Genomic DNA, 14,395 nt, shown 5'->3' with positions numbered 1-14,395 from the left:
AATTGTCGCCTTTTACGACATGGAAGCAGGAACCCAGTGAATCTATTCTTGGTTCATTTTTTTCCACCGGATTCCACACGGCTGGTACTGTCCGGAGAGAGCTAATAGGTACTATCAATCTCCTAGTGGACCCCAGCCCCTTAATGAAACCTTCAACTCACGAGTGGATTTAAAGATTTTACAAAAGCGATAATATTCTGATTTTCTGGAAGAATGCAGAACGATTCGCAATATGTATGAACAGAAGTAAATTCGGCAGACCATAAGGGACACCAAACAATCTGCTAACACTTTTTAGGGTAGTAACAGAAGGGATTCTCCAGAAAGAACGATGAACTCCTCTGACATAAGCTCTATACAATATTGGGTGAGAAAAGATAGAATATCCTACAATTTTAGCTCACCGTACACAGAGTCAATAATGAGAACCAAAACCCCGGATACGTAGTTACGGCAATGCTGGAGAGTTACATATCGGATGCTATGAAGTACACTGAAGTCTTTTTTATGCGAATTTACGTACCGCATAAAAAAAACCGCATAACTCTGAAAATTCGCATAAAAAAACCGCATAACTCTGAAACTTCGCATAAAAAAAACCGCATAACTCTGAAACTTCGCATAAAAAAAGACCGCAGAAGGGAAACCGCATAACTCTGAAAATTCGCATAAAAAACCGCATAACTCTGAAACTTCGCATAAAAAAAACCGCATAACTCTGAAAAATCGCATAAAAAAAGTCGCGTAAAAAACCGCATAAAAAAGACCTTAGTGTACTCTGAATAAGTAGCCATGTGATGGTTGAGTTTGCAATGTCCAGTCAGAGCTCTGACCAGAATCAATCATCAGATTTTTTACCATTTTCAAATTAAAATCTGTTTTTTTAGGCTCCTTTTAGGCTCATTCAGTCATCGGCAGGGTAATACAACTTCACTTGCGAACTTCCGTTTTAGTGGCCTTTTACGACATGTAACAGAAAACCAGTGGATCAATTCTTGGTTGAAATGATACCACCGGATGCCACACGGACACGTAGTGTTATTCTTAACCAGTTGGAGAACCGCTACACGAGTAGAGCGTGAGATCAAAAAGAAAACTCAATTTGATGTTGTGCTGTTTGTATATATCGATTACTTAATTTGCTATCGTTTTGGTCGTTTTAACGGTTAAAAGATCAAAATCGAAAGCAAAAAAATGCTGCGTGACATCAAACTGACATAGTTTACATAACATAACATAACATAGTTTTGCTCTCAGTGAAAGCACATTGAAAACTTAACATGATGTAGATTTTCTCGAAATGACACGTCACGAGCATAAGCTAAAAATAAAACAGCCAAAACAGGTCCGGGATAGTATACATTTAGGCGATATTACTCGGAAACAAGAAAAAAGATTTTATACAATCTCCACATTACCGCGGAGAGAATCCGGTATCGAACTTAGGTGATGTGGAATGTGAACTTTTTGCGATTGCTATGGACTGTAAATGCTAGCTATAAGGGAACGGAAAATGTTCGGTTATATGACAAGCAGTGTTGGTTCACAAAGTTGTATGCAGGTAGTTTCTGTCAGTGCACATTCGTTGTGTCGCTTCCATCCCGCATCCACCGTGAATAGCAGTGTGGCTATTTGAGCACAGTATAAAAATGTTATGTTTGTCCTTATCATATCCAAAGCTGTAGCATTCAAACATTATAACAGTATATTGAGTTATCTACTTGATCTTACAAACTCGCACTTGTAATCACTTTGAAATACGAATTTAGAGGCTCTGAAGACCGAACGTTTTACAGTGAATTCTCCTACAACATAGGGAACGTGAATTAGGAATCCGGTCATTAGGTATCCCAGATCATTCGTTTTTTCGACTAATTGGGACAATGAACGATTATCTCGCTTCTGACCACAGATAGAACCAGAATCTCTTCAGTAAATTTTTTGTTCTTTTGTAAACTTATAATTTACGATTATTTGATGCAGAATTAGTCCTGTGACTCAAAATTATGAAGATTTAGTTAGACGGTTTCTTTGGAAAAGTGTATTAAAGTTCCAAGGTCTATTAGATGATTGATAAAATCCTTCTCATAGTATCTAGCGTTAGTGAGTATATGAAGTTCTAAGCATTTATAACTAGGAATGAGAATTGTTTTGAAGAGTGTCTTCGGCACAATTTGTGGACTACTTAGGAATATAAAAATTAAACATATATTTTCTTGGTGGCTCCTATAAGCCACTAAAGTATTATAAGGAATTAGCTCTAGGTTCTGAAATCTGAGACATCGATGTTCGAACTTCGTAAACAATGAATTTTTCTATACTTTTGGATATAAAGTTATGGCTATTTTCAAAACGGGTTTGGTTATTTTCGCCATTCAGGTCCCCGATTTCTGGATGCACAGAAAATAATGGTCTAAAAACTTTGGAATGAACTTCGCGAAGTCGTAGTATTAAAGGCGTAAAACAGTAAAAAATGTTGAAAAAATTCATTTCTTCGCGGTTATGGTTGCGGTCAACTGCGGATATTGGAAGCATTTTTGTAAAAGGTAGCATAGGATTGAAGGAATAATTCTTCCATTGAAACTTAACTTTGTATTTTTGTGTTGCCATATGAAATTTTCTCAATTACAGTGGATTCACTAAGTTGCTGATTTTATTATTATCATTTTTTGAGTTTCACTAAACTTTTGCCTTTAAACAGCAAAATGATAACATAATGTGATATTATTTGAAAATTTGATGAGTCGATATCATATTAGGATTTCAATCTGATGTTGCTATCATAATAAGATTTCAATTTGTTCTCATTTTGATGTTAGACTTTACTCGGGTGGACTGCTCAGAAAGGGGAAGGTGACATTGAAGATCAATTTCCATTGGTGGTCGAGCAGCGGGTTAGGGTTAACGGGGGTGAAAAGTACTAAAAAGCTCAAGCCCTAATGTAACATTACTATGCAAATTTCGCCAAAAGCAGTTTCAACTGATCCAACATGTTGGTTTTGTTATCTGATGGCGGAAATAGGTGTCAGAAAATCTGAAATAGAACTTGCATGCAATTATAAGAAAGATATCATAACATCACTAGTTGGATTAAAACAGTTGTTTTGTTGAAAGATTGTTTGTTTATTTTATTTTTCTTCGGATATCTTTTCTTCTGACGTGTTCCTTAAAAGCGGAAGATTAATGCCTGCAAAAAAAAACTGCAGAACACAAAGTAAACCTTGTAACGATAGTTGCAGTCCCCAATTTGAATTTTCATGACTGGCCGTTTTCGTGTAAGGTACTCTAGATGTGAGAAAAATGTATTTTTCATTTTGTTCGACTCACCCACCAAAGCACAAATATGTATATCACTGTTTGTTTGGCCAATACCGGTCGGCAGCATCCTTAGACGTTGAAATTTGTCCTCAATCATCGCTCGACTCGGTTAGACGACGTACATCAACTGGGACGCCGACATGGCACTCGTGAGGACAAAATGGGTTTGTTTGTTTTTGACGTGTATGCAAACTAGTTGAAGGCCAGTTTATCGCTAGTCACATCACGTAATACTATAGCGATCTATTTTAAAATTCCGCCGATTCTGCTATCGTATTCGCAGATGGCAAACCGAAGCCGATGGTTAGTTTCGTTGTTTCCTTTGATGTGCGTCGACGCTGGGTACTTCTTTTTTTCTTGTTTGCTTTATTTTATTATTATTGGGCGACGTTGCGTTTTCCGTTGCGGGGATCAGGTACGGTACTTCGATGCGAAACGTGTTTGCAATTGTTATTCAGAACCAGGATGCGGCAAAGGTGGTAGATCAAATGTTTACTTTAACCTACACTGAATTGAAATCCGCGTTAACCGAGTAACAGCAGATTTAGGTGTTTGAATTCATTTGACAACAACAAAAAAAACGACTTTTGTCCGGTCCTCTTGCCGTTGTCGGTTCGTCGAGAGTATGCGGTTTCGTTGGATCAGTTGCGTGTGCTCACGCTTACTTAGCATACCAATGCGAACTTCGCTCATCGTTTTAACCATGTCTAGCGCTTGTTAGTGGCTAAAAATAGACCATTATTTATTCAACCAATGTCAGCTTACGACTGATAAGAGCACACAGCAGTAATGCAAAATATACTACAACGCGATTATTTTCATCGTCGGAATTTCGCTTCGCATACGTATCATCATTCGGCACCGTAGTTCACAAAAACAAAACAAAAAAAACAGATGATAGATCATTCACGATCATTCCGATCTGGGCTACCAGTTCCATCAGACGTAATTCGATTTAGTAGGTATATAGTTATCTGAATATAAATAGGTCTTAAAAGGGTTTATTTTTATAGCATCCACGAATAGGCCAACGTAATTTGTAATTTGTCCTTAATTATAAAGAACAGCGATAATTGTACGGTATGGTAGGGTGATTTATGATACGCTGATTAATAGGACATTATCTACGGTTATCTTTTGCTTCAAACAATTCGACATACCGCTGCAAACACCCTTTGCTGAGTATGGAAATACAATTTTTATCTGCTACTTATTATTGCTCAGTTAAACATTTCTTACGAGGGGTTTGTTTTGTTCGGTTGATTCACAGTCAGACAGGGTTCTTAAATGTCAATTGTGTTTACCTCGAAGTTTTCCTGCTCGCTGAAAACAAGTTGCGATTCGGCCGGCTTGCTTTGATAGCATGATAGGAAACCCGCATTCCACAGAATGTACCGCAGAATACTTTTTCGTAAATTATCTCGGTTTTTGTACATTTTTTGTTTTGGACAAGCTTGAGGGGCTGGGGTCCACTAGGAGATTGATAGTACCTATTAGCTCTCTCCGGACAGTACCAGCCTAGATGCCGTGTGGAATCCGGCGGAAAAAAATGAACCAAGAATAGATCCACTGGGTTCCTGCTTCCATGTCGTAAAAGGCGACAATTGCAGGAGTTTCTTTTTCCTTTCAGTTATCAGATATTTTCAAAATCACTAGATCATCTCTTTATTCAACCTTTCAATTTCCGTCTAGCTTCGGAGAAAAGTTTTATTGTGAATGATTTCTTCTTCCATGTTATTGATTGTCTTTCAGGATTATAAAATGAATGATAAAAATCAACCATTGCGCATTAACTTTATATTACAAAGTTAATAACAGAGATAACATATATGGGTATATTGAATACATGGTAAAAAACACTTGATATTAATATTTCAAACAGTAAATTAATATTTTTCTCGGTAGCCGGCTGCCCAGATCAACTAATATAACCAATTAATAATTTTAATAATTAAAATAATAAAGCGAAAATAATAAAGAATCAAGACGCGTGTGAAATCTGTTGACCTTTATTTGGTGATTTAAAATGATTTTATAATAACTGTTTAGAATATTTCAATGCAATGAATCAACTTTTTTGTCTAAATCCTATTCGCTCGTTTATTTTGTATCACGTAGTTTCATTTATGAAAACGTGCTTAATCCACCTAGCAGTGAGATGATACCTTTTTTTTATCAATCCGCATGTTTTTTTCTTGCATGACCAAAAAAAAAACGCGAAAGGTAGATGCATAAACGAGTGACTGCATACTCGACAGCCGGCTGTCTGGAGTTTTTTCAATTTCGGAGATTGACTGTTTTGTGCATTATATTGCCAGCACAAAGTAACACATAAAACGATAATACTTTAAAACATTCTTGGTCTCTAATGCTAATGCTAATGCTAATGCTAATTTTTTGTTTTGGACAAGCTTGTATTTTTCTGGAGGAGTTTCCCTAGGAGGCAGCCATTGAGCAGTCACTCTAAACTTACGCCTTACGAGCCTGTTCTCGATAGCATACATCCTGCGAGTGCGAGATTTCCGCGCAACCGATGATTTCTGCCAGGTTCTTTTTTGAGCAATACGTAATCCATTTTCGGTTGTTTTATTTAGGAACCCGGAAAATCCCACTGCGGTTAATTTCTGCCAAATTTTTTCTTCAACAGGCATAAAACCTCCTCATCTTTTGCGTAATCTGCAGTAGCTATAACTAATTAGACAGTAATCTGAGGAATCAAATGTACTGAAATAGTGATTGAATACGCGGCACCTAATGGCAAAGGTGCCATTACATTAAAAAGGTCCTTATACTTACTTTTATTGTTATTATTTTAGCGTGATTCTTTATACATTCTAAAATTTCTTCTGATAAGACGGAAAGATGGTAGCTTGGTGATAACGTAAAATAATAAAAAGAAATGATTACCAATTACATTACAACAAACGCTATATATATATATATATATATATATATATATATATATATATATATATATATATATATATATATATATATATATATATATATATATAGATTTGAATGCGGTAATCTTGCACAAAATTGAACAAAGCACGTAATGTGCTTCGTTCGAAAGGCGGTGGTGTTTTCTTCTTCCGTACCAGCACGAGCGGTTTTGCATCGTCATTTTGTATGACGGTTTGAAAGTTTTGACACTAATAACTTCGTCACCGGAAGTCGGATCCGGATGAAATTGTACAGTATTTTATTAGACAATTAGAGTTTTAATTTGAATCATGATTTATGAAAATCGGTTCATCCGTTGTTGAGAAATCGAAATGAGTACCATTGTTGAAACTTTTCTGCACTATTATCAGTGCTTTCGGAATCGGAAACCAAGGACTAGTAATCCCAAAGTAGATTTATATATCCTATTACTAAGAATATCTGTCAACCAGATGAATTTACCAGTAAGTTTGTATCTCGTTTCGCCATCGCTTGTGAAAAAATACTCATGAAATTGAAAATTATTAAGATCGCGCGGCGATACCAGAACCGGAAGTCAGATTTGGATTGATTTTGTGGGATTTTGTACACTCAGATTCTCTCTCTCTCTCTCTCTCTCTCACACACACACACACACACACACATACACACACATTATTCGGGAGTTTTTTTGTCGTCGGGGAACTCTCCGACGGTGTAGTCTAAATCCTTCGCCGGGGATTAGACGAGTAGATTGCGACGCAGCACCGGTATGGATCGACGGGGCGCCAGTGAACCGGAAGCCTTCCTTCAACCGGAATCACTGTAGTGACTCAGGCATCCTGCCGATCGAACCGTTCACGGGTATCGGAAGCGAAGGTTACGGGAGAACTTCCATCGTCGGGGAATTCTTCGCCGGTGTAGGTTAGATCTTTCGCCGGGGACTAACCGAGTAGAAGTCACAGCACCGAAATCGAGTCGCCGGGGCGCCAGTAAAACGGGAGCCATGCTCCAACCGGAATTACAGGACCGACCTCGGCACTCACTCGAGTGTCCCGCGTGGCGAAATACGGTGTCGGGAGAAATTCTTTCGCCGGGGAACTCTCCGACGGTATAGTCTAAATCCTTCGCCGGAGATTAGACGAGTAGATTGCGACGCAGCCCGGTATGGATCGTCTGGGCGCCAGTGAACCGGAAGCCTTCCTTCAACCGGAATCACTGGAGTGACTCAGGCATCCTGCCGATCGATCTGTTCACGGGTATCAGAAGCGACGTTTACGGGAGAACTTCCATCGTCGGGGAATTCTTCGCCGTTGTAGGTTAGATCTTTCGCCGGGGACTAACCCAGTAGAAGTCACAGCACCGAAGTCGAGTCGTCGGGGCGCCAGCGAACCGGAAGCCAGGCTCCAAACGGAATTTCCGGACCGACCTCGGTACTCATTCGAGTGCCGCTCCATCTCCTCCAACGATCGCTTCTGGTAGTAGGCCCTTATGGTATTTCTTGATGAACGACGCAGCTTCCAACAGGCAGTTTGTACTATGAATTTCCCCGTTCACGGTCTTGAGGAACTTGGTGTGTGAATTGAACTTCACCGCGAAGCTCACTCGCTTCGAAGCAAAGAAGTAAAGCAGGAAGGGTCCTGCCCGATGTTGCCATTCAGGATGAGGTAGGTCTCGTTATCCATCACCCCCGCCACATCGCGATTTACCTGCACCTTCGAAACCAGTGGACGCGACTTCCGCTTCCATGTTCGCCAGGTACTTTTTCACTGTTTAGTCGGTGTCCCGGCCAAACGCACGCAGCGATGTAGCCACTTTTGCTTCGGTTTTCCACTCAAGCTTCCTTTAGAGCTTCTTGTCGCTCAGGGTCGTGCGCCGTCCGGAACCGGGCTTACTTTCGATGCTCTCATTTTGTCTAATAGTGTCAAGATGTTGTAGAAGTGCCACACTTCTGAACGGAATTGCTTCACTGTTTTTTCCATCACGGTTAGAGTTTGATTGATACAGCTGTCAAATTTTGTCTGCTGACTCCTGGGTTTGCTATGATTGTGCTGCATGGGTAGTTTCGTCAGTGAGGGTGAAGGTAAATTTTTTGAAATGCAAACGTTACTGTTGAAGTCAAGAACTCGTTTTTGGCTTCCAGTAAAAAGTTAGTTCGATTATCTGTCATTAATCACGAACTGGAACATGGTTTTTCATTTTTGTGGAATTCCAAATAGAAGCCTTCGTGCATCCTCACAAAACAAATGTTGGAGACGTGTGCAGAGTGGCATCTAAATCGGAGAAAGTTGATTTTAATTTGACCACTTTTTCTGCTATTATTTCCTGGAATTTGCTCTTTTGAAACCATGAGCAGTATTAACTGACGGTTGTAAAAAATTGTTCTATATGTTGATAATCTGTGGGTTAACCAAAATCTCTTCTTTGTTTTCTCCAGTACCGGAAATAAATGCCTCAGTAATATGTTTTCTTTTGCCGCTCTGATTTGTTAATGATTACTCCATCGTAAGTGCTTGTGCTCATAAGACATGGTTATTTTTGAACGCGATGAAATCGACCTGTCTCATTCGACAAATGACCGATCTTACACCGCTCAAGTAACGATTGTTTGTTGATCGTGGTTGATTCTACATTAGAAGTGTTTAGAAACAATTTGCAAACTGCAATTATATATCGTCCGCCTCAAAACAGTTTACGTAATTTTCTTCCAAGAGTTCCATAGTCAGCGCACGTTTATCTTAAGTAAATAAATTTAAAATGAGCATTATTCATTTTCCACTGTCTGTTCGGCTGCCAATGTATGTGTTTTCTTACTCATATCTCTGTTTATTATTTCAGGGAATTATTTTTAGCTCACATCATTCCTGTTCTTCGGCACATACAAGCTTCCTTTTCGCCTCTGGAGTGGATCTGCAGGAGACGAGTAGAGAGGGGTGGAGTAAGAGCGAGGATTTGTACGCAGCCGCCACCGTCGTGAGTGTTCACCAGCAACATCAGCAACAGCAGCAGCAGCAGCAGTAGCGGCGTACGAGCTTCGCAGTCTATCGGCAACCGAAACAAGCTAAGTCTGTTGAACGTACTCGTCGTGGAAGGAAGAATCTCAAACTCGCGCCGGGATACACGAATTGAACTTGCGATCTTACGCTTGCCTTAGCTCTAGCAGAAAACGTTGTGCGACGCACAGGAAAATTAATTTGACTGGAAACTGAATAAGTGGTACCTGTTCCATCGTGTTGATTTGCCTAACTCTCGTTACCAGGCAAAAGAAGCAAAACGCCAGCACAGCAGCCCAACCGGTGGGTTCAGGTTTTAGATGGGTTTTAGATACTAGGCTTGTTCGATGCGACCGAGTCTCGTGAAAAGCCTTTGAAGCCGTTTTGAAGCTGGACAGTGTTGTGCAGTGCCGGACCGATCGTTGTTACCGGGAAGCTGCGGCGGCAGTGAGAAGCCAAGGAAGAATCACCGGTTTCAGCGAGAAATAGAAGAAGAAATCTAAGAAGAATAGGAGCATTGAAATCGTTGTGAATGAAAACAAATAACCCACGGAACGTCCCGCTGCGAGGACTTGTCCGAGTCGTACTAAAGCCACACTGGTGATGGTGATGAGATTCGGCCGCCGGCAGTGAAGGATACTTTTCGCTTGATCTTAAAATACTTGTTTAATTTTATGACGCGAGAGAAAATAAACAGCCTTTATAAATAGTGAGTCTCCAACCAAAGTAAACAAGTTTCCGATTTTCTGCGAATGTGTTGAAAACCGATATCGCGGTGTTTGAAGTAGTGAAACCATGTGATTGGTGTTTGTTGTTGATGTCGTGTTTGTTGTGGACAACCACCAGTAGGAAGTGTGAAATTATCGTTATCTGATTCGATAGTGGAAAAGGGTTTATTTTTCGAGCTTCAATTATCCACTCGAGCAACTTCAATTGTGGTCGTTGTTACGGGGCTGATTGGTTGCGGCTATCACCAGTGAGGCACCGCGCCGCCTCCACCATTTTGTCCGACGGCGGCAGTTAGATCGGGTTTCTTACGTTCTCATATGACGGCCGGACTTGAATGGTGCTGAACAAAGAGCAAACTTTTTCCACAGTGTTGTCTTGAAGCACATGGTGAGTATCTGCAGTGATAAGAACATTGTCCTTGTGTAATTGAGTTGTAGGATGCCGCCCCTTTGTGAGAATTTTATAATCAACCTCGAGTTTCCATCGTTAACGCTCAATGGTCACTACATTGCCTTTATTTAGATAGGAAATTCAAAGCTTGTTACGGGAAATTTAAATATTCAGCTTTAACTTCAGACCTTGGATCACATATAAAATAGTGTGATTTAGAAGAGCGTAGTGAAAATTTGACTTGCAGTCAAATCTCTAGCCCATCAGGAATTTACCAAAAACTTTTGTTCACTTTTGGAAATATCAACATACCGAGCACCTATTTTGGAATGGAAGCGCCTGCGAAAAGTTGGGGTAACTCAAAAAATGTCCAAATGAAGCCATTATTTTTTTGTGATCCAAGTTCAATTCACATACAGTACTGTATCAAATTTACATGGAATATGAATCGTGACCACGCGACTTTCAATTTCTTCAACCAACCTTCATGGTATTTATTATAAGTTGCTCTTGCACTAGGTTTGGCGACGAACCAAAAAAAAATGTAAGGTTATTTCAACTTAGTACGATTTTGACACTATGATGTCCCGGGTTGGCAGTTCAATTCATAGGGCGCTGATTTTATAAGTCAGCTAGCTGGCCCGTCAAACTTCGTCTCGCCAGAAATGATTTTTTTAAATTTATGTTTATGGACAGCAGAGTTGTCAAACGTTAATGTTACTTTCCATTATTTTACTGATTACTTGGCTTACAATAAACGAATTACGACAAATTCATATCCAACACATTAACTTCGCCCCGAAGAAGAAATATCATCAAGAATTATTGTGGATATGTTCAATGCTTTTGTTACGCAAAAACTAAACAAATGCACCGATTGCCATCTCATCCTTCGAGTCAGTGTATTGAACAGAGATTGTAGATCTATCTCAAACTAAAGGTTTGACATATGGGATGATGGATTGGATTGAATCATATCTGACTGGTCGTACTACAACCGTGAAAATTGGCGACTGCGTTACTCCATCATTCATCGTGAGCTCTGGCGTTCCTCAGGGAAGCCATCTAGGACCATTCTATTATATCTAAATGATCTGAATTTCGCATTGCAATGTATGAAGCTATCATTCGTCGACAATTTCAAGCTGTTTTATCTCATCAAAGATCTGAAAGACTCAAATTTCTTGCAGTCACAGTTGGATGTATTTTCTAACTGGAGCAACGTAAACAGAATAGTTATGTTATCTCCTTCTCTCGTAAACGAACCACGATCACGTACGCTTACACTATTTCGCAATCTGTACTAAAACGGGAACATCAATTAAGGATCTAGGAGTGTTATTGGATTCAAAACTTAGTTTCAAAGATCACATAGAGGCAATAAAGATGCTAGGTTTAATCTTTCGCATCTCAAAAAATTTCAATACCATATACTGCCTGAAATCGTTATATTGCGCTCTAGTTCGCTCTACACTGGAGTATGCTGTTGTTGTTTGGGCACCGTATTACCAAACTGATAAGCTACGCATTGAAGCTGTCCAGCGCAAGTTCATTCGTTTTGCTTTGCGTCGCCTGCCCTGGAGAGATCCATTGAATCTTTCAAGCTACGAAAATCGATGTAGGCTCGTACACCTCGATTTGCTAACTGTCCGCCGTGATACACTGAAAGCTGTTTTCGTCGCGGACCTCATCCAATCTCGAATTGATTGTTCAGATCTCTTACAACAGCTAAGTTTTGACATTCATCAGCGTAATTTGCGGTTTGATCCCTTTCTCAGAATTCCTCGTGCTAGAACTAACTATGGCTTTAATGAACCGTTTTCGAATATGTTTCGCGTATTCAATACTTGCTCTGATGAATTTGATTTCAATTTATCTCGTAACTTCATTAAAACCCGTTTTCTTCGAATCTTTTCCCGCTAGTTTTATTAAGAGAATTAGACGATATCAATAGTTGTTAGTTAGCTTTGTAGTTTAAATAAGGGTAATCTAAGATTTCGTGTTATCTGTTGATACAAAAGATGAGAAGGTTTTATGCCTGCTGGAGAAGGAGAATAAAAATCTCAGCTCCAGCGGGATTTTTCCTTGCTCCTAAATAAACAGATGGATGGAAAAGAGATGACCTAGATAAATTGATCCCACAAATTTCCAAAAGCAGCCCTCGGGGATTGTTGTTTGTCATTGCATGTTAAGACTTACTTGTACTGAAGACGTTTAAAAATTTAATAGCAAATCCTTTGGGATTATCGAAAGTAATAAATTGGTTTTGAACGGTTGTCCATAACCTGCTGTTTGATGAATGTTCGTAGCATGATAACGACAGGATCAGTTTGTAATTAACGAATTAGCGATAAAATGAAAAATTCTTGGACATTCGAAAGTTCAAATTACCCTTTTATCAAATATTGTGACCATTAACTTTGACATGAACGCTGGATTCGTTCAAGAATTGTATCAAAAGGCCTCACATTCGTCGAGCCACCACATCGTTTTGTTTAGTATTCAGTCCTGAGAATCAATATTCTGTTTTATCGGAGTGAACATGAGGAGTGATTATACCAGTATTCTTCTTATCGTTAAAGCCAGTGTACAAAACAGCAGATCTCACAACTAATGGTTCTTACATGCCACGATTTCTCCTTCAGATATGATATTCATGATTCGCATAAGGTAATTCGTCAAGTAATTAAATGTTCGAAAAATGAAATGATTTGGTTTAGCAGCTTACAAATCTGTATGAAATGTTCAAAACGACGAACGTAACAATGAGAGATTCTCTTTGTTTACTTTCTCTTTGGATCATTACGGTACTCTTAGCAATCCTTCACTCCAATTATTTACCGATAAAAATAACTAAAGCTATTATCTTTGAATCTGCACTGAAGAAATTACCGACAAAAAGCAGGAATGTTTCGCAATAATAAAGAAAGAGAATAAAAAAAATAAATAAATAAAGAGAAAAAGAAATAAAGAGAACCTCTCATTGTTACATTCGTCGTTTTGAACATTTCATACAGAAATGTCATGAATAGCATCCTAAGCAGACCGTTTTGAAGTAAACCAGTCTTGAAAACTTACCCGATTCGGCTGAACAAACTTCAGCATGCTAAAAGCCAGGAAAATATTTTCATCTGAACTCATTATTTCAACAGCAGAATCCTATCATTGATACGTAAAAAAATCGTTACATTATTTGATTTGTTCAACTCACACCCACGGTGGCCAACATTATTCATCTAACTACATCTACTGGTAAAAGATATTAGAACTTTTGCTTCTGTTTACGGTATAGCTAAAACAGTCATGTGCATTCTAGCATAAGGTCATTTGGCAAGTAATGATTCTGATACCGTATTTGGCACGTGTTTCTAAATGACGAATCAATCATGCAGGTAAAATCTCCACCCAAAACTACTCGTTGCGCGCCAAACGATTTTCCAACGATCTAGTATTCTTTTCTTTAACGGCGAAATACTGAGCATCTCCTTGCGCGCCAAACATCGATTGTAGATCTAGCAATCATTGGCGATTTTTTCAACGGAAAATTCCATTTTCCATACAAAACAACTTTATGGATTTCAGTTCGGGTTTACATCTCATCCAAGTCAGTCTATAAAACAAAACCGCTTACGTTGGGAACAGAAGCAACCAAGTACAGTATTGTGTAGTGAACAATAGACCTCGAAAATGAGTGAACCAAACGAACAAAAGCTACCGTCGGTACGAAAGAATACAATTATTGTTGACTTCAGACAGTGCAAAATTCGACCTTCGATACGAGAACTTGAAGGTTTGCTTAAGGAGCAAATGCATCTTGACATTAAACGTGTGCATTTACTTCAATGCAATAAGAACAATAATGTTGTTTATATCCAGTTCTATAAAGGGTTGGATGCAATTCAATTCGCTAAAGACAATAATAATGTGCACTATGTGGAGCATGAAAATATCAAGTACACTATCTTCCATATATACTTGATATTTTCATGGAGCATGAAAATATCAAGTATATATGGAAGATAGTGCTATAGAAGTGCGTG

The 14,395-nt window shown here is 39.0% G+C and overlaps 1 protein-coding gene across 1 annotated transcript in view; it reads left to right on the top strand.

The window, feature by feature from the left end:
• Nucleotides 1-14,395, top strand: part of LOC131438559 (receptor-type guanylate cyclase Gyc76C-like) — a 263,635-nt gene that overhangs the window by 41,277 nt on the left and 207,963 nt on the right. The window contains exon 2 of the mRNA XM_058608659.1: nucleotides 9,082-10,352. The gene's annotated coding sequence lies outside the window, so the exon portion shown is untranslated. The remainder of the gene's footprint in view (nucleotides 1-9,081; nucleotides 10,353-14,395) is intronic.

This window comes from Malaya genurostris, chromosome 3, assembly GCF_030247185.1.
Source record: "Malaya genurostris strain Urasoe2022 chromosome 3, Malgen_1.1, whole genome shotgun sequence".
NCBI lineage: Eukaryota > Metazoa > Arthropoda > Insecta > Diptera > Culicidae > Malaya > Malaya genurostris.
Note: the sequence above shows the minus strand (reverse complement) of the source record. Positions and strands in the feature narration are given on the sequence as shown.